This window comes from Callithrix jacchus, chromosome 8 (genome assembly GCF_049354715.1).
Source record: "Callithrix jacchus isolate 240 chromosome 8, calJac240_pri, whole genome shotgun sequence".
NCBI classification, from domain to species: domain Eukaryota; kingdom Metazoa; phylum Chordata; class Mammalia; order Primates; family Cebidae; genus Callithrix; species Callithrix jacchus.
The window spans coordinates 17284056-17307030 of NC_133509.1; the positions used below are offsets into that span (position 1 = coordinate 17284056).

Below are 22975 nucleotides of genomic sequence, written 5' to 3' on the forward strand. Positions count from 1 at the left end.
AGACCACTTGCCCAATGGCACAGAGTAAGAAGCAGAACCAGGAACCAAGACCTGTTTCACTCTATGTCCTATATTTAGGATTTATCTGGCTCAGTGGGTCTCAACCTTTGGAGAGAGCTTCTGAATCCCCCGGAGGGCTGGTTAAAACCCAAATCGCAGGGCCCCAGCATACAGAGATCCTGTTCAGTAGTTGGGAAGACAAAGAGTGTGAGTTTTGAGAACTTGCATTTCCAACAAGCTCCTAGGAAGTACTGATGCTGTTCTGTGGACCACAGTTGGCATTGTACTGGTCTAGGTAGACAAGAAGGAGGAGGGCATAATTAAATGGCCAAGAGAGGTGGCAGGATGAGCAAAGCCCTAGAAGCAGGAGTGGGCGTGGGTGGGGGAGGCTGGGACGGTGGAGAAAATGGAACAGGCTGGTGAAGGTTGGCAGAGACAGGTCGTCTCCATCCTTCCTGCCCCAGTCCCTCTCACTCCCACCTTGCCCCATCCAAGGAGACAGGCTCCGGCAGCATCCATCTCCCCTGCAGTGGCCCGTGGAAGGTTTCTTAGCCTGGATAATTTCTCCAGCGCCACCAATCCCTTCTGCCTAGTGTGATAAACCCTTTCATAAAGAAGACATGAATGGCTGTAATCAGATACAATGTTTGCCACACTGAACAAAATGAGCAAAAGAAAAAAAAATATGCAGCCAGGCTATAATTATGGGTGTAATATTTCAGCCCATTAGCAAAAAATATCTCAGAAACCTGCTGCCCCTCCTTCTCAGTTAAAAAATTGGATGCTAAGCTGGTGAAGGCAAACAGAGAGAGCAGAGCACGGAAGCAAAGGCCTAATTAATTGCTGATACCATTTTTTTTTTCATTTTTGATTGGCAGTGGTTCTGAGAATTCTGGGTCTTTTGCTGAATGAGATAAAAAGAGAGGTGGCCACTCCCAGCAGGGCCGCTCTGAAGGCACCGGTCCCTCTTCCTGAGCTCCAGCCAGCCAGGTCTAATACTCACAAGGGCCCAGCACTTCCAAAACACTTGGTGCATTCAGCATTTTTGGATAATCGTAGCTATCTTTCATTGCTTGCTGTGTGCCAGGCGCAGTGATAAAGCCTTTACAAATTTGATCTCCGTCTTTCCTTTGGGAGCCATGTGAGGGAGTATAATGGATGCTGTTGATGTTCTTCAGGTCCCTTTTGACCTCTTTTGTTTATTTTTGAGCCCTAGCCCCTGCGACTGTCTTTGGAGAATGATCCATGAGCTGCAAGAGTCAGTTTGTGTGGGTGAGAGAGCCCCTATTACCTGGGAGTCTGTGCCCTAGGGAGGGGTCCCAGACCTGTGGGCAGCAGGGTAGGGGTAGGAAAGCCTGCCCCCTGCCAAGGGTCAGAGTATCAGAGAACTTACACTCCCGAGTTCCCCAGGGATCCCACTAAGGGCAGTAGGAGGCTTTGCCTGAAGTCGCCCCTTGCCTGTTTTCTCCCCAGCCCTGCCCAGTCCCTCTAGTCTTCTCTGGGAATCTTTCTTCATAAATCATTTGCACATCAATCTTTATCTCAGAGTTAGCCTCCGGGGCACCTGACTGTCATTCTACCACAGAGAAAATGGAAGTTTAGAGGAGAGAGTAACTCATTCAGGATAGTTAGCTAAGAAAGTGGGACTGGGATTAGACTCCAAGCCTCTAATCCCAAAGCCTCTTCTGTGAATCCCTACACAGTGACGCTTTTGTTACCAGCATCGGCAAGACAGTGCTGGGCTACTCCTTCCTTTTCCCACCATTTGCAAGTCTCTGCTCCCCAGAAATGTTATTCAAGTATGTTCCCCAAACACTTCACCAGGACCGTTGTGTAGTATACAGATGTCTCTCATATTTCCTGCAGCCATCTGGCTCTGTGATGTCTAGAAATGTGAGCATTCCTCCCCAACCCCACTAGAATGAGTTCTTTTTTCAAGTTTTATTTTAGGTTCAGGGGTATATGTGCATTTTGTTATACAGGTAAACTTGTGTCACGGGGGTTTGTTGCACAGAGTATTTAATCACCCAGGTACTAAGCCTAGTACCCAATATTTATATTTCCTCATTCTCTTCCTCCTCCCACCCTCCACCCTCGGGTAGACCCCAGTGTCTGTTGTTCCCTTCTTTGTGTCCATGTGTTCTCATCATTTAGCTCCCACTATAAGTAAGAACATGCGGTATTTGATTTTCTGTTCCTGTGTTAGTTTGCTAAGGATAGTTGCCTCCTGTTTCATCCATGTTCCTGCAAAGACATGATCTCATTCTTTTTTATGGATGCATAATATTCCATGGTGTATATGTCCCATATTTTCTCTATCCAATCTGCCATTGGTGGGCATTTAAATTGATTCTATGTCTTTACTATTGTGAAATGTGCTGCACTGAACATGTGTGTGAATGTGTCTTTATAGCAGAATGATTTCTATTCCTTTGGGTGTACACCCAGTAATAGGATTGCTGGGTTGAATGATAGTTCTATTTTTAAGCTCTTTAAGGAATCACCACACTTCTTTACACAGTGGTTGAACTAACTTACTCTCCCATCCTCAGTGTATAAGTGTTTCCTTTTCTCTGTAATCTCACCAACATATGTTATTTTTTGACTTTTGGATACCAGTCCTTCTGACTGGTGTGAGATGGTAGCTCATTGTGGTTTTGATTTGCATTTTTCTAATGATCGGTGAGGTTGAGATTTTTTTCCATATGTTTGTTGGCCGTATGTATGTCTTCTTTTGAAAAGTGTCTGTTCATTACACTGAGTTTTTAGAGGATGGTGATTCTGAATTATGCATCTATACATTCCCACGGTCCAACACAGCAATCAATACTCAGTAGGCTCTTGGGAAAAACATATGAGATAAATACATTTATGTGTTAATAGCAGAGCCATGTGGCCTCCACCTGTGAATTTAGCACCCAGCCCCATGCCCTTCCTAGGCCTGGGGATCTATATGAAACCAGGGTAAGTTGGAGTTCAGCAGCCACCACCCTACACTCTGGAATGTGGCATTGTCTGGGCAATTGTAATAATTAGATCCATGTATTTTTCCTGGGCCTCTCTAGTTACCTGTCTTTTACCTTAGTCTCACCAGGTTCTACAGGAGTCGGACCAGTTCCTGTGTAGACCTTCATTCATTAAGTTATTCATTCACTCCGTAGTCACCTACCCATCTAATCCCATCCAGTCATCTAAATCCATCCATCCATCCATCCATCCATCCATCCATCCATCCACCCTTCCAACCATCCAAGCTCTTCTGAAGCTGACTATGCACCAGGCCTTGCCCTCAGTAAAAATCTAGTGGGGGACATGAATATAATAAGGAGTCAATCATCGAACTGTGATCTGTGCCTAGAGGTGCAAATCCTATGTACTCTGGATACATAGGAGGGACACCTTCCCTAACCTCAGCGATTGAGAAAGGCTTCCTAAGGCCCCTGAGCTTGATCTGCCAGGTGAGTGATGACGAAAAGACAGGAATGGTATAGACTGTTCCTGGCAGAAACAGCAGCAGATATGACACCAGAGATGAATGAGTGCATGGAAAGTTCAGAGGAAGAAAGAAAAGCCAACCTGACAGGATCTCTTCTTGTCAAAGAAGGTGAGAGTTGAGGCTGGAAGGGCTGCCTGGAGCCAGATCGTGCAGAGTTTTCTCCCTCAATACAAGTAAAGGAGAAGGATCCAGATCTGAGCGTAGTGGGGGAACCTATAACGAGAATGTCATGCTCAGATTTGCAGCTTTCAGAGGGTCACTCTGGGAAGAAGAGACTAAGAGAAAGGAGACCAACAGTAGGACTGGGGTTGGGAATATGGAGAAACCATTTGAGGGAATTTCAGTTGCCTAAGTGACACTGATGGAGACAGAGGTTGCTGTGGTCACAAAGAGAAGGAGAGAGTGGGTTCCTGCTGGAGGAAAGAGATATTTAGAAATTAATGGGACTTTGTGATTGATTGGATGTCAGAGGCAGGGAGGAGGAGTCAAGGATGAGTTCCAGTTTCTGGCCTGTGCAGCAGGGCAGATGGAGGTGGTACTGACCAAGACAAGGAGGGAGAGCAGGTGGGCAGGAGGCATAGAGCCTGGAGTGGAGAGAGACAGTGTGCTCGGTTTTTGATAGGTTGGGGTGGAGATACCTATGGAGCTTTCCAATGGGGTTGCTCAGAAGATAATAGAATGTCTGGATCTGAATCTCCAGAAAGAGACAAAGACTAGGAACAAATATTTAATGCCCACCAGACTGGGAACGGCCCCTGACTTTTTGGAGTAGGTGGGAAGGCCTAGGAAGTCGGAGTCTTCCTCCCCCTGTTTCCTCCTTCCTTCCAGAACCCACTGGGCCTCCGTTATGTGGAGCAAGCCTGGATGTGTTTCTCTATGCAACTACCATGGGACAGACTCTCCTTCTAGAAGGTTCTTTCGCTTGGAGGAAGGAAAATTGTCCTTCCCAGTGTGGCTACTCACCAGAGAAAGGAGAGAATGAGCACACACCTGAAATCCAAACCTCAGGGATCGAGTCTCCTGCCACTGCTTTTAGAAATGTTTTTAATTATTAAATGACTGTATGTGCATTGTAAAAGAGACGTGCAACCCGGAACAAACACGAGATAAATATGGTAGGCTTCTCACCCATATCCTGCCAAAACCAGCTCCCCTCTAACTCATTCCCTGGTGACAATGATTATTGTAATTCTAGATCACACACACACACACACACACTACATACTGCTCAACAATGGACTTTTTTGTTTTAAAGATATTCTAGACGCATTTCAACATCAAAATATATATAGTTATACTTCCATTTCTCTCATTTTTATTATAAGAATCACACAAGTTTATGTCAGAAAATGTGGAAATTCAGAAAACTACAAAAAAGATCAAAATCTGCCAGTAGCCTGAAATCTCATTATCCTGAGGTGATGATTAATATTCAGAAAAACATATATAGAATTTACTTTTACCAGGGAATAATAGAAGAAAAGATCTAAAGTTAGAGACAAAGAATTAGAGAACTTCAAGCAGATTCTTCTTCATCATAGGCAATATTGGTCTTTATATAATTTTTTTCTCTCTCCTTAATTGAAAAGAATTGAAAGTTGAAGTTGCAGTGTTTTCGTTTATATACTTCTAAGTGGTTGTTAGTTTAGGCAGAACTTAATCATTTCTCTTACAAAAATCAAAAGATACAATTTATCCCTAAAGAAATAGACTAATTTATCTACATATGTATTTTAATTAAAGATAATATAAAGAGTAAGCCCACTGTTGTGATAATTTGTCAAGAGAAATTACTGAAGTATTCAATTGCTTTCAAAAACAACAAACATATCATGAGGAAATAATTGTCACTTGTTCCTAATGCAAATCCAAACAGATGATGTGTGAATTTAAAGCATTCATGGGTTATCTTCTTCTTCTTACATTACCCGACCAATGGCAGGTTGCTTCTGCGGGTTCAGAAAGCATGACTTCCTATACTTAATTGGTGGCTCAGAATCTTGCCCCAAGTTAGCCCCCGTGTCTGTACCATGACTTTCATGTATAGTTCTTTGTTTTTCCCCGAGTTTGCAATTGCCTTTTATTTTCTTGTTTCTTAGAAGTGTCTCATACCTTGCTCTTCTTTCTTCTTAGAAGTGTCTCATACTAGCATTCCAACCTCTTACTCATAGGATTTGGTTAACACTATTTTCTTCTTTAGGTTATTTTTTATGAGTCCTCTGATTTCTTGTTCTAGTTGGGGCTAATTGCTTATTAGGTGAGCTGCACAACTGTCCTACTAGTATTTCTTTTCATTGTTCTTCTGGGTTAATTCTATCATTTTTTAATCTATTGTCTCCCTCTTTATTGAATTCAGTTTTCATTTTGCCAGAGTATATCCCCAAGGAATTTTTCAGGAAGTGTGCATAACAGGGGTGGTGGTACACCAAGTAAATCTGAATCCCTGAACATCTAAATGTGCCTTTACTATGCTCTTGCACTTGAATAAAATATTCCAAATGATTTCCCTTCAGAATTTGTAGACATTGCTCTGTTACCTTCTTGCAAGCCCATTGCATATGAAAAATCAAATGCTGGTTTGATTGTTGTTTCTTTTTAGGTATTCTAAATATTTTCCTTAAGAAGTTTTAAGACTTCCATCTGATTGTTAGAGTTCTGAAACTTTCCCAACTTTTCTGAGAAGTGTGTGTCTTTTTCATTACATCTGCTCTATACTTGGTGAAAATAGCAGATGGCTACGGCTTTGTTTTTTCGGTCCAGCCCGCTTCCCTTTTCCTTGAAAATTGCCAATAACTCACCCACTTCACATGATTTTGGAGGTGCTGTTAATGAAGGGACCGTTCCTTCCCTACCCCAGAGTGGCCATCAGAGCATTCCATCTCTCTAGCCAAGGGGTCAGTTCAGGACTGGACATACAACCAAGCTAAGCCAATCAGAGTATGTTTTAGAGTCCAATCTGGATGCTGGAAGAGAGAATTATGCTCTTTTCTCTGGGTTTGGTACAAGGATAAAATAAGACTGGAATTTATAGAGGCCTTCTTGGTCACTATACATAGAGAACTTGCCTGGGAATGAACCCAACACAGAGGAAAACAGAGTGGAGGGGTGGATAGTGAGGGAGAAAGGGAGAGAGAGGAAGAATAATTTTCAATGTTCAAACTTCTAGATGCAGGCAAGACTAAAGCCAGATTAGTCAACATATTCACTTTTTCTCTTTCAGCTCATTGAGTTGTGTTTCCATCAAATGTAACCAAAAGAATCTTGATAATATAGCGATCCCTTTTAACCCCCAAATTAACATATTTTATCAGCTTAAGGAAATTTTCTTTTGTTATTTGACAATTCCTTCTTTTTTATGACTTTAGTTCTCTCTTTCTAAAATTCCTATTAGTTGGGTATTGACCTTCTGGTATCTAGCCTCTATTTTTTTTTATATAATCTTTCCTCATTTAAAAAGCAATATTGACATTTTAATCTGTGTTCTGAGATACTTCCTAAACTTTATTGTCTCTATATAATTTCTCTGATTTGGTTTTCTATTCTTTCCTTCCATTCTAGCCCCCCCTTTTTTTTAAATTTCAGCCAACATACTTTTAATTTCTAAGAACTTTTAAATGCTCTGCTTTTCTTCTTTTCTTTTCTTTTTTTTTTTTTTTTGTAGTGTGCTGCTTTTGTTTTATGGGTGCAGTATCCTCCCAATAAATTGACCTCCTTTCTCTTCTGTGTGCTGCATCATCTCTGTCTCTCCTCTGAATTGCTTTGTTCACCTCAATTCCTCCCTTTCATGTGGTTTGTTTTCCCCAAAACTTGGAAATCCTCAGAAAGCCATGAAATGTTTGACTAAATGGTGAGGTTGTTACGCGACCTGGCTGGGATGACTTGTTCCCTCTGCGGGTTGCATAGGTCTGCTTGGAAAATAGCCCTCTCTCCTGAACAGGACAGGGGCCCTGGAGGTGTCTGAGCGAGGCTTGCTGATAGGGAGACAGAAATGCAGGCTCATGAGCCGCCACCGTTGCTGAAGTAAGGAAGACATTCTTCTCAAAGTGTGGAGAGCATTAGCGTACATGAGTTTTCACATACAATATACCCCAAATGCTTAAAATTTTCAAAATTGCACATTAAAAGTAATAGGACTAATGACAAAAATAAGGTGAGGAATAAACTACCCAAATTTCATGCAACATTATAATCAGACCACTAACAAAAATAGCAATCCCAGCAAAACAAAATGCTCATATTTTCAGAACACATTTTTAACTTTCTAATAAGTAAAAAATACTATAGTAAATATAAAGCTTTACTTTTTTTTTTGAGACAGAGTCTCACTCTGCCACCCAGGCTGGAATGCAGTAGCACCATCTCAGCTCACTGCAACCTCGACTTCCTGGGTTCAAGTGATTCACCTGTCTCAGCCTCCCGAGTAGCTGGGATTACAGGTGTGGGCCACCATGCCCAGCTAATTTTTGTATTTTTGGCAGATATGGGATTTCACCATGTTGGCCAGGCTAGTCTTGAACTCCTGGCTCAGGTGATCCACCTGTCTCAGCTTCCCAAAGTGCTGGAATTACAGGCATGAGCCACTGGGCCTGGCTTTACTTTTAGAAAAAGTGAAAGTAGCTTAATAGGAGGTGTGAGGTAGGGGTTAGGCTTCTGAGTTATGGAAACGAGGACAACAATGCACCAAGAATGGGTAGAAGTATTTAATAGGCCCTTCCAAGACAACGCAAGTGACCATGAGGAGGAGTGTAGGTGCATGGGGGTTGCTTCTGGTACTGCATCTCTGGGTTCAGCTTTCTTTGCATTCAGCTGCTGTTACTGACATCCTGCTCCTATGCATCAATTGTGTATGAATAATGCAGATCATAGAAACACACACTGTTGTCAGACAGACCAAGTTTATTCCTCTGTGGAGCTCCTCTCCTTTATCTTTTTTCTCTGAGTCTGCTAAAGAGGTCAGGAAGGGTGAGTGTATAGAAATGCCTGCAGAACTCTCATTTTATTTTGAGAGTTGTTCTCATGACTCTTTTCTGTGGGTGAATACCAAGGCCAGCTGTTCTGTCTATTCAAGAAGGGTCTAGGACAGCCAGGCAAGCTATTCTTTAAGCAGTTCAGTTTGCCCCATGGCCTCCCTGCTTTTATGGGAGTTTCCTAGAGTCTGCTGAGATAAAGGGCTCTGGCTTCAGCCACATGCCTCGTGCAGGTCTATGCTGACTTGTAACTTCCTTGCTCTGGATTCTCCATCAGTTGGATCTGATTTGCCTACCACCTTTCAGAAATTCCTCAACATTTCTGGTCCACGGATAACATCCTTTTTCTATTTCCTAATACGAATACATTTATTCTCTTACGTCTTTTCTGACACTTTTTCCAATATGATTTTGGTATAGAGAGAAGTTAAATTTTGTGTACTCAATCTGCATCTCTAATTGGAAATTCTCCACACTGCTTTTATTCCCTTTGACTCTGGCTAGGTCTTTTCATAATCTTGATCCTTGGCTTATCATCTGGAAAATGAGATTGATAGTAATACCAGTTCTGCCTTCCCCCTACTGTTTGGGGAAGGATGGCAGAATTTGGGAGTCATCTGTGAACATAAAGAGTGGCATCAATTTAAGTTGCTATTGGGTTGTGGAGGAGAACCCCTTAAGTGGCAGATGAGAAAACGAAGCCAAAAGATTGGAAGCAATTTTTGCCCAAAGTTACTCAGAAACCTCCAGTCTCTTGGCGCTCACGTTCTGATCTCTTTCCAGGACCTGCTACTCCTCAGCCTGCAGACAGCCAGGGCTGCAGTGCTGGAGGAAGAGCAATTGAGAATTCGGAAGAGGCAAAGATGGCATAAATAATTCAGTGATTGCCAACCACGGGCCATTACATTTTCCATGATCTGTTTTATTGTATCCGCTATGCAGCGTTAGTCACTCCAGTTCAGATGCAAACCAGGCAGTTCGCTCTGGCTACAGGAGCTGGCCACTGCTCTATCTCGGGACCCAAGACCATAAAAGCGTTGGCCTTGGGCCTGGCTGGGCCTCCATCCTAAAAGGGGGACAATAGAGGTTCACATCACAGCAGGTGTGACTGTCAAGCCTCCCTGTTTCCGCTCCTATTCATCACTAAGCCACTGATAGAATGTGACGATCACCACGTAAGCACAGGACATACTTGCAAACACGTCAACCTCACTTTGCTGCTGTCTCTACGATCAGCAAAAACGTAATGTGTTGGGCAGGGGTGAGGGGTTTCAGGGGTTAATTTGTTCCACATACACATTCACAGTTACCATCATTCTGACACTCTATTTTGCCTTTTTAAAAGTATTTCTTCATATACTTGGAGCCTCAAAATCTGACAACGGCCCAGATCTCACATAACTCCTGGAAAGCTAAAGATCTAAATCGTTCTACTATAAGGACACATGCACATGTATGTTCATTGCAGCACTGTTTACAATAGCAAAGACCTGGAACCAACCCAAATGCCCATCGATGATAGACTGGACTGGGAAAATGTGGCACATATATACCATGGAATATTATGCAGCAATCAAAAACGATGAGTTCGTATCCTTTGTAGGGACATGGATGAATCCGGAGAACATCGTTCTCAGCAAACTGACACAAGAACAGAAAATGAAATACCGCATGTTCTCACTCATAGGCGGGTGATGAACAATGAGAACACATGGACACAGGGAGGGGAGCACTACACACTGAGGTCTATTGGGGGAATAGGGGAGGGACAGTGCGGGGGGCAGCTGGGGAGGGATAGCCTGGGAAGAAATGCCAGATGGGGGTGAAGGGGAGGAAGGCAGCAAATCACACTGCCATGTGTGTACCTATGCAACTATCTTGCATGTTCTGCACATGTACCCCAAAATCTAAAATGCAATAAAAAAATAAATAAATAAAATTTTAAAAAAAAGATCTTCAGCTCCAGGGTCAGGCTATTTAGAATCCTAAAGATGATGAGGGCATCTTTACAGATAGAGAAATGGAAGCTTAGAGAAAGAGCTGGCCATGGGCAAAGACACAGCCCTGCTGGCAGGGCGGCCCCAGGACCAGGTCTCAGGAATCCCAATCCAGAGGCCTCCCCAGGGCCCGGGTCTTGGGAGGGAGAATTTCCCCCCAGCCCCAGACCATCATCTGAGCTACTTAAGGTCACTGTGGCTTGTCAGATTTGTAATTCGAATTGAATACTTTCTTCACTATGTTTTGGGGACCACACAGCTTCCTGAGCTTACACATCCCCAAGTGTGCCCCCCCCAACACCCCTGATATCACAGCAGAGTGCAAAAGGAAAGAACTGGGTGCTGCAGGCCAGGTTCACCCCAATACCTGTGGCTCAGGAGGCTTGGCCACTGTGCACAGCCACATGTCCCCCATTTTACATGCTGACTTGATACCTGGGTTAGGAGAGTGTGTGAGGGCAGACAAAGGCAGGAAGAGTCCTTGAATCACTTAAGAATTCAGGATGTGTAGTCAGATGGCCTGGCTCCACATTCCAGCCTTATTGCTTAACGGTTATGTGCATAAAAGAAATCTCATCCCGTCCTTGCTCCTCAATTTTCTCATACATGAAGTGGGGAGGCCAAATCGGCATCCCTGGGGTTTTTGTGAGGCTCTAAGGTAATGATAGTTTGGACTTGCCAAAGTCCTTTTGACACCTCTAGCAGTTAACCATTGCTACGTAACAAAACACGTTAAAACTTGGCAGCTTAAAATGACAACAGTTACTGCTCAAGACTCTCTGGTGGCTCCTGGGCACTCACTCATCTCATCCTGTGATTCATTGATCTAGGATGAGCCTCCTCACATGGTAGGGCCTGCTGATTATAAACTGGCTTGGGGTGGGAAGCCTCAGCTGTCTCACCCTTCAGCAGGCTAACTCAGGCTTATTCACCCGGCTGCAGGGTCCTGTTAGAGGATATGAATGCACACAGGCTTTTTGAGGGTTGGACTTGGAAGCAGCACACTGCCACCTCTGCCACTTTCCGTTGGCCAAAGTCACAGAGCCAAGCCAGATTCAAGGTGAGGTCAAAGAGAATGGACTCTACTTTCTTGATGGAAGGAGCTGCAAAGGACATGTTTACAGGCAGGACTGGAGGATTGTGGCCATTTTTGCAAAGACGGTGCTGAGCATGTTTGGAAAAATAGTTTGTCCAAGGCCACACAGTTGGTGGGCGGTAGAGTTACCATGAGAAGCCAGAACTTTTAATGTCAAGTACTCTATGTTAAAACCAGCCTCAACGCCATTTCTACTATTGAATTTACTCAGGGGAAAATCTAGTAGACAGTGATTTAGGGTGTTAACATTTGTGTTCCTCTTCATTCATTCTATAATCTCAGAAGGTAAAGGAGAGCCAAGGATTTGATTTCCTGGCTCTCCCTTCTGGAAGGAAGCCCTGAGGAAGAAGGAACAGCTCTTGGGATGAGAGCTGATGATTCAGAGTCCATAGCTTGAAGAACTTCACTTATGCAACTTTACGTTTTCTTTTTGGGTGGTGGTGCTGGTGGCGGTGGTTGGGGGTGGGTTATACCTTATGCACCATAACCAAAGAAGGCAATCACCTTTCTGTGTGCCTGTGCGTGTGTGCGCGTGCATGTGTCCATGTGTATCAGTAGAGGAGAAAAGGATGAACACAGGATCCCCAGTCCTGCTGCCTCAGGTTGGAAATCCATCGTCTGTCGCGATCGTTTCCTGCTTGAGTTCCTTGTTATGAGTCTCCCATCCCAAGAATGCTCCTGCCCACATGGCCAAAGTGCAAAACCAGTCATGCCACTCTCTGTTTAAAACCTCTCATGGTTCCTTAGTGCCTTGGGGCTAAAGTCTACTGTTTTAACTCAGCCATCAAGGCCCATACTTTCTCATGGAGCCCACATCCCGGCTTCAGGATCCGCCACCGTGTCCTCAGAATCTTTCCACCCCTTTCTCATCTCCTTTTCTTTATGGAGTGTATTACCTCCTTCTGTACCTGGTGACCTCTCCCTCATCCCTCAGAGTTCAGCTTCAGAGTCACCACCTCATGAGGTTTCTCTTACCACCTTCAATGAGCTGGCTAAGTGAGGGTCTCTTCTCCCTCTCTCCAAGTGTCCCATGTCCTGCACATACCTTTAGTAAACCTCCTGGCATGATGTCTTGTGATTGTAGATTTACCTGTATTATCTCCCATGTAGACTGTGAGATCCTTGAGGTCTTGCACATAATAGACTGAGTATACATGTATGACTGAATAAATGAATGTACGATCACCTTTCTGATACCTTCCTCACTGGGTGAGTCCTGTTTCCAGAGCCAAAGAACTCACATCCGCAGTTCGGGTGCAGGCATGCAACCCCAATGTCACTCATCTTACTCCCCTGTCCCAAGAAAACTTGGGTTAGGAAGCCATGGAGTGTGTCAGAGAGCAGGGGAATTAATATTCTGGCCCCATATGGCAGAGGGGTCCAGTTCTCGCCTGGCAGGGATGGGGGTACCAGTAGCAGAACCCAACGCATTCATCCTAAGTGTTCTGGAGCTTCGTGGAGGCATTCTTACATGGAGGTTCCAAAACGACATTTTTGGCTTTCTGGCCTTTCCAGAAATTCTGAGTCAACTTATATTCATCTCTATTTAAACCAGCCAATGTGGATTTTATTGTTTGCAACCAAGAGCTCAAACACTTCAATGAAAGGAAGGAGGAAAGAGTTTAGTGGATTAGCCAAATCCTAGACCTGCCATTTACCTAGCTGTGTGACCTTGAGCAATTTACTTCTTTATAAGTACATTTCCTCATGTAAAGAGGAAATTGACAATAATAATTATCCCTGAGGATTACTGAGAGAATGGAATAAGTACAGAAGTTATCTGGGCCCCATGCAGTGGCTCACGCCTATAATCCCAGCACTTTGGGAGGCCAAGGCGGGTGGATCACAAGGTCAAGAGATCGAGACCATCCTGACCATCCTGGTCAACAAGGTGAAACCCCATCTCTACTAAAAATGCAAAAATTAGCTGGGCACAGTGGTGGTGCATGCCTGTAGTCCCAGCTACTCGGGAGGCTGAGGCAGGAGAATTGCTTGAACTCAGGAGGCGGAGGTTGCGGTGAGCCGAGATCGCGCCATTGCACTCCAGCCTGGGTAACAAGAGTGAAACTGTCTCAAAAAAAAAAAAAAAAAAAAAAAAAAAGAAGTTATCTGTTGCTGTGTAACAGTGCACTACTACACTTAGTGGCTTCAAACAAATATGTATTCCCATCTTTCATGGTTCTGTGGATTGACCCAACTTAGCCTGGTAGTTCTTGCTTGTACATCTCCCATTGGCTGTAGTCAGAGAGCAGTGCAGGCTGCTGGGGCTGGTGACCTGAGTGGCTACATGCGGCCTCCCCATGGGGCTGGAGCCTTTCCCAGACTGAAATCCTAAAGGGAGCACACTGAGCCCAAGTGTTCCAAGAACCCCAGGCAGAAGCTGCAAGCCTTCTTGTGACTTGCCTCAGAAATCCCAGAACGTCACTTCCACTGCATTCCAGTGGTTTATTATCTGGTGAAGCAAGTCACTAAGGCCAGCCCGGATCTAAGAATTACACTTCACCTTTTGATGGACGGATAGCAGACATTGCAGCCATCTTTACACTACCACAATGAGACACTGCATAGGAAACATGGTGTCTACCACTTAATACGTATTCAATAGTTTGGGATTTGTCTCCTTCCTGCATTTATTCGACCAGTTTCCGGCCCAGCAAGGCCGGTCCCATCTATCCACCAGATTCCCCTCAGCCTTCCTAGGGAAATTCGTAGCTTTCCTAGTCAATGTACAGAGAGGACAGGCAGGCAGGGTGATGGGTTCCACGAGCAATCCACACTGGCAGCAGGAAGATCCAGGAGAGCTGGTTTCTAGTTCTAATTACCCTAATAAGTTATTTAGTTGCCTTGAGCAAGTCTATTGCCCTCTCTGGACTCAGATTCCCCGTTCATCAAAGGGGATGTGGACTAGATGAACTCTAAGGCCCTTTCTGCTCCTGCCATTCTCGTTTTCCTTTATTTTATTTTTTGAGATGAAGTTGCTCAGGCTGGAGTGCAGTGGCATGATCTTGGCTCACTGCAACCTCCGCCTTCCGGTTTCAAGCGATTCTTCTGTCTCAGCCTCCCAAATAGCTGGGATTACAGGCACCCACCACCATGCCCAGCTAATTTTTGTATTTTTAGTAGAGACAGGGTTTCACCATATTGGTCGGGCTGGTCTTGAACTCCTGACCTCAAGTGAGCCACCTGCCTCAGCCTCCCAAGTGTTGGGATTACAGGTGTGAGCCCGGCCTCTGCCCTGCCATTCTATGATGGTCCCTTGGCACCATCTCAAGGACTCTAGGGACTTATAAACCGATGGGCAGGACATGGGATTTGATACTGTTTCTGTCCTCATTGCAGGGACTGTCCCAACTCATCTTTCGTGTCACACCTGGGCCCAAGCTCTCAGAGGCCTCAGAGGTGCCTGACTTGTAAGCCAGTCCCAGCCTGATTTCCCCTTATGAACTCAGCCCTGAAAGTCCCTTTTGTAAATGAGGCACGGTAATCTTTAGGTGAGGGGACATCCCCACTTCTCCCTGCTTCTCCTGGAGAAACTAAAGGCTTTGCTTAGGTCAGATCACACTGTAGCCATCCCGCCTTTGGTGAGGACCAGCTCCACCGTTCCCTCGATGGGTTTTCCTGCTGATTCCCTGGGAGTGAGATGTAGTTCTCAGCAGGGCTGACACCACCTGGAGATTCCTCAGACCTCACCTGCACTGTGAGCAGGGACGTTTTCTGTCTCTGGAAATACAACCAAAACACGTGTTTTATTGCTCAGGTTCTGTCTACCAAGGACCACCCCGCCATGGGAATTGAGAATGTTTTCAATATGGGGTGGAAAAAAGCTTCAACACATAATGTCTTCTCCCAGCTATCCTGTTGGTGACTGCTGTCTGATTGTTTCTTAGAATCTAACATGAGCTGAACCTTGGAAGAAATGAAATTTAGCCAGATGCAGGGAAGAGGGGAGTGATTTATAGGATGGAGCTGGGGCAGGAGTGAGCCCGGGCTGGGAGGTGGGACTGAGGAAGCCGTCTTGGGGGTAGTGAGGAGGCCCACCTGGCCACAGTACAGCCCTCACCTGGTGGATGGGGATGAAAGTGTTCAGACCTAAGCCCTCAGTTCTTGCTCACATTCATTCATTCATTTATCATTCATTCATTCTTCATTGAGCCCCTGCTGTGGAAGGCACAGGGCTGGCTCCTGGAAGCAAACCAAAGCAGACACCTTCCCTGCCTTACAGTCTAGCGGGGGAGACAGATGCTAATCAGATGGCCTTTCCGACAAATGGACAATTCCAGGCAGGACTAGTGATCAAGGCCTTGACCATGGGGCCTGACCTGGTCAGTGAGGTCAAGGCAGCCTTCCTTGGTATTCCAAGTATGACCTGAAGGATGAATAGGAGCTAACTACAAGAAGGGGAGAGGGAAGAACTTTCCTGGATGAGGGGAGGGCATGTGAAAAGGCCCTGGGCAGGACAGAAGGGACACAAAGGACTCAGAGGGGCAGGTGGGGAGGGGGGTGGGATTTTTTTCTCCATATTAATGAGCTGTACCTTTAACCCCCAAATAATGGGAAACTACTGTTGCTTATGAAGGCCGTGGACTATGGATCTGAGCTGACTTGCATTTGGCACTATTACTCAGGAAGCATGTGCAGAATGGACCGGAAGAAGCCATGGTGAGTCTGGGGAGAGCAGCTGGGAGGCTACTGCATTTGTCCAGCCCAGGGACAGACTCAGGGGCAGAGATGGAGAGGACCGGAGGGAGCTGAGGTCTTGAGGAGGCAGCACTGCCAGGTGTAGGGGTGATTGGCTCTGAAGGGTGAAGGAAGATAAGCTGAAAGCCTGTTCCCATGTCCAGCTTGGGCTGGGTGAATGCTGTGGCCATTTGCTGAGACACGGAAGGCCGAGGGGAGGTTAGCCAGCAGACTCACTTTTGCAATGTATGTTGAGGGTCCCTGCAGGCACATAGGTGGGGAGGTTAAGGAAGCAGGTGCAGGTGACTCTTTGGGTGTGAGTCTCAGGATGGCTGTGGGGTCTGAGAGCCACCTCTAAGCCATCTTGTGTGGGTGGTGACTAAGCCATTGTGGTGGAATTCAGGGCCACCGCCCCCCCACCAAGGAGGAAGTGGATGAGATTAACCAGAGGAAGTAGAGTCAGGGGAAGAGGCGCCCAGCCCTGGAGGGAGGCCGGCATTTGCCACCCGGGGAGGCCTGTCCTGCAAAGGAGATCGAGAAGAAAGTGAGAACCCCAAGAATGAGCAGGTTGCTGGGAGGGAGGGTTTACCACTGCCAGGCCCTGCCAGGCTCAAGGAAGTGGACACTGAAAGTATCTGGCTTTGTGTCACGGTGGCCTCTCTGCCTGGGCACTGTCGTCCACTCCTAGGATGCTAATAAGCCTCTTCTTGCCAGTGTCACCCAGATGTTCTCCTCCAGTTGCCAGTTGATACCTCATCTAGAGCTTTGCCACCCAACATCACTCACATTCGTCACCTGCAATCCGAACAGACAACTTTCAAGTGATTTCTATTTTGCTTCTGGGAATGAGGTTTTTTGGCATTTTAAAGCTTGAATTAATTGGCAAGGTGGGGAGTGCTGGAAAATGGTGCTTTTCAGAGCAAGCCATCGCTGAATCCCATTCCCCTTGTCCCTTCTCCTGTACCCCCATTTCAACCCCTACCTCACCAAGGAGGATTTGAAAACCAGGGGTAAAAATTTGCCTTTCGTATCTATGGACCAGCATTTAGAAAAACCAAATTTCTGTGGGCTCTGATGAAGCCTGTAGTCTGGCATTTAATTCAACCCACTTCAATAAGATTCAAGTCAAGTCAATTCGACTCAGTCAATTCAAATTAATCCAAGAAACTTATGAGAGTCTTTGTGTTGGGCAGGATGAGAGAGAGACCTCAACGGTTCAGAGACTAAAATGATTCAGTGTCTTGGGGGAGCCAGCTGGGGACTGCTGAGAGCAGGGCCTTTGTGGCAGTGCAGGTCCAGGGGAAAAGGGGCTTCCCTGCATCCAGGAGGGAAATGGGTTAGGGCTGGCATTCTGAAAAACCATCTCTTTGCTGGGCTGGTGAATCGAGGAAGCAGGAAGGTGGGACATGTGGCACAGGGACATAAGAGATGACTATGCCTAGCCTGCTGCTTGCCTAGTTAGTGCTCACATCCCACCTGTGCTTCTCCAGAAAGCTGGACTGAACGAAAGGCCCTTTCCACTCCTACCTGTTCTGCCACCATTCATCCCCGGGGCCCCAGGCTAGTGAGTGATTTAGCTTGGAAGACTGTCCCTCACCCCACCCTGCCCCTGCCAGCTCAGAGCTCCTGAAGCCTGATGTTCTGTGTGGGGCTCCTGCTCAGGGAGGAATTCGCCAATGTGTCTGGGGCAGCATGGGTTTTGCTCCAAGGAAGGGCTTCAGGAAACCTGGTCACACTCATTATTGGCTCCTTAGCGGTGTCCTGTGGCAGAGCAATGAAGTTTTTCTCTTTCATTCATTTATTCATTCATTCAACAAACACTTCTGCATGTCTGCTGGGTGACTGGGCGACAGAGCTAAAACAGGACCTCACGGGAGTAACTGCAAGTGGTGGATGCTGGTGGATGATGAAGGAATGTCAGATGCTCTGGGAGGGAGGCCTGGGAAGGGGCATCACATCCTAGAGTGGCACTGCGCTGGGTGAAAAAGGACACAGACACTGTCTGACCCAGCTCCTTCCTTGCAGTTGAGGCCAGCAAGGGGACAGTTGTCCGAGGACCCTCTGCAAGTTGGAGCAGCACTTCTGGCTCTGAGGCAGAGCAGCTCTGTCCCTTTCTGCAGGGGTGTGCCTCCCTCTCCAGGATTCCTGGGCCTGAAAACATTTCTCGGGTTCATGTGACAATGGTAAGAGGGCAGTGATGGGGCCAGGTCCTTGACAGGGTGCTCTTTTAGTTTATTCAAGGACACATCAGTGACCAGCCCAGGAAGGAAGGCTCAGGACCCTCTGGCCCTCAGGGAAGGGAGAAATGTGGAGGGGAGGTAGAAATTCTCTGCTCGGTCTACAAGAAAGCCTGCTACCCAAGCAGTGTCCTAACGGGCCCCTCACCCAAGACGTAGGCTGGACTTCTCCGCTGAGTAAGAGCTACTGCTTTCTGGAGGGCCTGCCCCGCTTCTCCAGAGTGCATCATGCAGACCCTGTTTTTCTCCTCCATCAAAGAGCAATATCATTGGCGCTCACCCTTATGGAATTGCCAGGAAGCATGAAATGGGTTTGTGTGTGTCCAGCGCCTGTGCAGGACTGGACATACAGGAGGGCTCTGTAAATGTGAGATGTTATTAACAGGCGTGCTGCCCTCTGGAGCTTTCCAGGGCCTTGGCCCAGGTGCAGAACAGCGCACTGGGACCCAGGAACTCTTTCTTTCTGGAGACCTTGGGCCCCCGAACCCCTCAGACTTCTTGGGCCTTCTAGGTGTTGGCCTCCCTCTCATAGGATGATGCCTGGGCCTGGGACCCTGGAGACCTGGCCAGGCTAGAGTCGGCTCCCCCAAGCCACCTGGCAGGGCAAGGGCTCTTGGAAACCATTACTCCTCTATACCATCCCAGCCAGTCCTCCACCGGTATAGTCTAGAGATTCCTCCCGCTTAGGGTTGCTCACTCTAGGCCACTCCTACAGGGAATGGGAGAAATCAGCTGAGAAATAAAACAGTGATTCATACTGCAAAGAAGGGACTAATTTCTTTATCATTCAAAGAACTCCTACCTAGCAACAAGAACAAACCAATAACCTAATATAAAAAAATGGGCAAAGTATAGGAAGACAGTTTCAAAAGAATATATAAGTGGCTCTTAAATACATGAAAAGTTACTCAGCCTTATTCATAAAACAAATGCAAATTAAAACTTCAGTAAAAGACCCTCTTTTATGTAGAGTGTGGTGGTTCACGCCTGTAATCCCAGCACTTTGGGAGGCCAAGGCAGGTAGATCTCTATAAAAAAATGCGAAAACTGGCTGGGTACAGTGGCATGTGCCTGTAGTCCCAGCTACTCCGGGGCTGAGGCAGGAGAATCGTGTGAGCCTGGAAGGCAGAGGTTGCAGTGAGCTGAGGTCGTGTCATTGCACTGCAGCCTGGGCAATGGGAGAGAAACCCTGTCTCACAAAAAAAGAGACCCTCTTTGAGCCATCAGATGGAAAAGATCAAAAGTAGGGCACACGCTGCTGCTGACGGTGCAAGGACAGGTGCCCGAGTGTGGGGCTGGCCGGAAGAGGAATCAGGACCTCTGGGAGAGCCACTGGCAGCCCCTGCCCAACTGCACCTGCTCTTCCCTCTGACCAGCACAGCCAACCCTAGGATTTCATCATGTGGATACACAGAGGGCGTGTGTGTACACAGAGGACATGTGTGTACACAGGGGGCGTGTGTGTACACAAGGGACATGTGTGTACACAGGTGGTGTGTGTGTACACAGGGGACATGTGTGTACACAGGGGGCGTGTGTGTACACAGGGGGCGTGTGTGTACACAGGGGACATGTGTATACACAGGGGGCGTGTGTGTACACAGGGGGTGTGTGAGCTACTCTGGGCCTCAGTTTTCTCATGTGCAAAATGGGAACAATAATGTTTTGTCTTTGACTTGCTGGCCACAAAAGCCCTGGGTGAAAGGTAACTTCGTGTGGATGACTGCTCTGAGCTGCCTCCTCCTGCACCTCTGATGTGCCCGCTTTCTAGAGAGTGTGAGCTTCCAGAGGGCCATGCTTTTTAGCAGCAGGGGCCTGGGGCAGTCAGATCTACTGGGGAAGCAGGTGAGGGGTTATCTCCAGGGCACCAGGGTGACAGTGCTCAGGGATCGTAAGGTTCACATTCTCACCCACGTACTTCCTCTTTAACTTATTTTGACTCATAGCCAATCCTTGCTTGCTGTTCACTGAGACAAGCCTTTATCGGCTGAGGTCTCTGGGAGGGTGCTAAGAAGGGTACGAAGGGGCTGGGCTCTTTACTGGGGGTGGGAGCGTCTGAATAAAAATAACCAACTTGCCTCACCACCAGGTCTCATTCAAGTACCATCTGGGTGCTTTACAGCCGTTAGCTGATTTTCCCCTCAGCCAAATGACAGGGAGAAATGCTCACTAGCCCCATTTCACAGACGAGGAAGCTGAGGCACAGAGAGGTTTGTAGCTTGAGGTCACCCAGCTAGAAAAGAAGGAGCCAGCATTTGAAATCAGGCAGCCTGACTCAGAGTAGACAGGAGACAGAGGTGAAGTTAGCCAGGAGGTGAAGACCTCAAGAAGAGCAGGTGGAGGCCCCAGGCAGGGAGGTGAGGAAACCCCGGGAGAGTGCCGTTGCTAGCGCCCCTAGTTGGGGTCCCCTCCAACTCCTTTCCTCCCTCTATGCCAGCCAGATGGGAGAGGTGAGTGGAGGAGAGGACATTGTCTTGTCTATTCAGGGCTTTCTCCTTGTCAAAACCTGTCAGGTTTTCCTCGGAATCTCACAAGGAGCAGAGCAGGGGCTTCCACCAGCAGCCTTGGACTGGCACGTGCCTGTTGGCCACACATGGTTTTAGAAGTCAAAGGAACCAGGCTAGGATGGGTTTAGTCTCCATACCCGGTGGTCTGCAGAGACTCTGCCCACTGTCCCATGTGCAGGCCTGTGCTGTGTCCCATGTCACCCCCTTGGGCCTGCCAGTATTCACATTCCTGCCCCTCTGTGTAAATGTCAGGTTTCCCAGGTTATAGCAAAGAAGTCAGTGAAATGCACACGGAGGACCTGCTGAGAGCCAGGCCTTTCACCCTCCTTTGTTTACAGGTGAGGAAACCAGGGTTCAGGAAGAGTCACTTGCGGGAGGAAGGCCCAGAGCTGGGATTTGGGTGGACATGACCTCAAGCCTCAGCCCACCTCCCACCACCCACCCCCAACACTGGGGGCCCGGGAAAGGAAACCTTTCCACCCAGGTACCCATGTCACTTGTTCCGTGCTCATTTGCATGGGCCCTCTCTGTGCGGAGGCCACCTTCACACGGGTTGCTGGAGGGTGGCCTCTGGTGAGCTGCATGTGGCTGGCCTTGTTGCTGCTGAAAGGCAAACCACAGAAGCCACACTGAGGGGTCCCGAGGAGGAGCCACAGTGTCACATGGCAGCAGGCTGCATCTGGTGGGGGAGCTGGGGAAGGTTTGAAGGGAATCTCTGCCTCCCCTCTAGCTCTGCTTTCTCCAGAATCACAGAGCAGTCACAGAGGCAGGATGGAGTTCCTTTGTCCACCCATCACCTGCCTGAGAGCCTTTGTCTGCCTCCTCACTGGCTCCATGGCCAGTCTAAGTTCAGCTGTGGATTCTAGACCTTTCATGACCTGTGTGTCACCCTTTGATTGTTTAGGCCAAGCTGGTTTCTCCATCCTTCCCGTCTCATTCCCACATTTTTATCTATGTTCCAACCATTGCTGCTTCCTGGAATTCCTGTCCCTACCTCCCCTCCTCTGCTCGAGAAAACATTTCCAGGATTCCTTTAAACCAAACAGAAGCTCTGCCTTCCCCAGGCCTGGCTTCAGTGACAGCCCCAACCCTCTTCGCCCACCGAGCCCTTCCCCGGACTCCGCCCACATGCAAGGTCTCTGCCTGCTTGAGGGCAGAGCTGCTGGAAGCAGGTTTGCAGAGGCGTCAGGTCTGAGGGGGAGGCCACCCAGGACAGAGCAGGTTCAGGCTGGAAACCCCAACCACACAGTCCCAGAGAGGGTGGAGGCAGGTTGCAGTCACAGTGAGAGGGAGGGAGGTGGGCTTCTGACGGGGAAGATTGTGAGACCCATTTCCTGGCAGGTGCTTTTCTTAGATCCTAAAGTGGTCCCTGTGCCCTGGGCTGGCCAAGGTGCAGCTCTGCAGGGGCAGATACATCATTTCAATTCATTTCAATAGTTTCAATAGCTTTTAAACAATTTCAGTGACTGGTTTGCTGTTGAAATAAGGATGATTACAATTTAGATTTAAACTCAGGTTTTTTTTTTTTTTATCCAACCTCCATAGAGACTGTCAAAAATTGCCAATGCTGACTATATTTCAAGTCGTCATGGCAGAGTATTGGGAAAAGTTTTCAATTAGCAATAATTGCTCCTCGGATAAACCTCATTGGCTGCGATGCTGGCACTGTGCGAAGCTTAGACTCAATTTTTTTTTTGAGATAGAGTCTTGCTTTGTCACCCAGGCTGGAGTGCAATGGCGTGAACTCGGCCCACTGCAACCTCCACCTCCCGGGTTCCAGCGATTCTCCTGCCTCAGCCTCCCGAGTAGTTGGCACTACAGGCATGCGCAGCCACGCTCAGCTAATTTTTGTATTTTTAGTAGAGACAGGGTTTCACCATGTTGGCCAAGGATGGTCTCGATCTCCTGACCTCGCAATCTGCCCTCCTCAGCCTCCCAAAGTGCTGGGACTTCAGGTGTGAGCCACAGCACCCAGCCTAGACTCAGTTTTAAGATACA

At 47.2% G+C, this 22975-nt stretch overlaps 1 non-coding gene across 1 annotated transcript; it reads right to left on the reverse strand.

Annotated features, from left to right (window-relative positions):
* Positions 1–22513: 22513 nt before the first annotated feature.
* LOC118145208 (U4 spliceosomal RNA) lies at positions 22514–22654 on the reverse strand. Its single transcript, XR_004730339.1, has one exon. It is a non-coding gene; the product is annotated as a U4 spliceosomal RNA (small nuclear RNA).
* Between the last annotated feature and the right edge of the window lie 321 nt (positions 22655–22975).